We start from the raw sequence: 872 nt of genomic DNA, 5'->3' as shown, positions 1-872 counted from the left end.
AAAAAAAAAAAAAAAAAAAAAAAGAAAATCAACTTTAGCTGGGCAGTGGTAGCACATGCCTTTAATCCCAGCACTTGGGAGGCAAAGGCAGGTGGATTTCCGAGTTTGAGGCTGGTCTGGTCTACAGAGTGAGTTCCAGGACAGCCAGGACTACACAGAGAAACCCTGTCTTGAAAACAAAAAAACAAAAAAGAAAAATTGCATTTATCATTTGTGCTTGTGTGTGTGAATGTGGGCACATATATGTCATGGCATACATAAAGTTTAATAAGGACATTTTAACATAGGCCTGAGCATGAGGGATTGAAGAGAGGCACTCAGAACACAGCAAGGACAGTAAGACTCACCCAGTGTGGCCATGGGCTCCTGAAGGGACCTTGTGGAACAGTCTTGGTTTTTACCAAAGGAAGTCTTGCTACGTACCACAGTGTGGGTGAGTGCAAGGACACTATGCTGAATGAAAACATCCACCTACCAAACCAATATTTATGCTCCATCTACATGTGGTACATACATGCACACATATGGATACACACACACCCACACATGCACACATATGCACACACTCCCCCCACAAATCCACACATGCATGTATACACACATACACACACACACACACACACACACACACACACACACACACACACACTCACCCATGGAAATGGAATGGGATTACCAAAAGGGAAGGAGAAAATGGAGAGTTGTTCAATGGCTCTAGTTTTAGTTATGAAAGACAAAAGCCATTCCAGATGCCTACTGTACAATAATGTGAGCACAATGTATACTACTGAACACTATATTTTAAATTGGTTTTAAAAACTATTTTTTTTTTAAGACAAGGTCTCATATATTCCAGGCTAGCCTCAGACTCA

This window comes from Mastomys coucha, unplaced genomic scaffold, assembly GCF_008632895.1.
Source record: "Mastomys coucha isolate ucsf_1 unplaced genomic scaffold, UCSF_Mcou_1 pScaffold22, whole genome shotgun sequence".
NCBI lineage: Eukaryota > Metazoa > Chordata > Mammalia > Rodentia > Muridae > Mastomys > Mastomys coucha.
The sequence above is the reverse complement of the archived record's forward strand: the minus strand, read 5'-3'. Positions refer to the sequence as shown.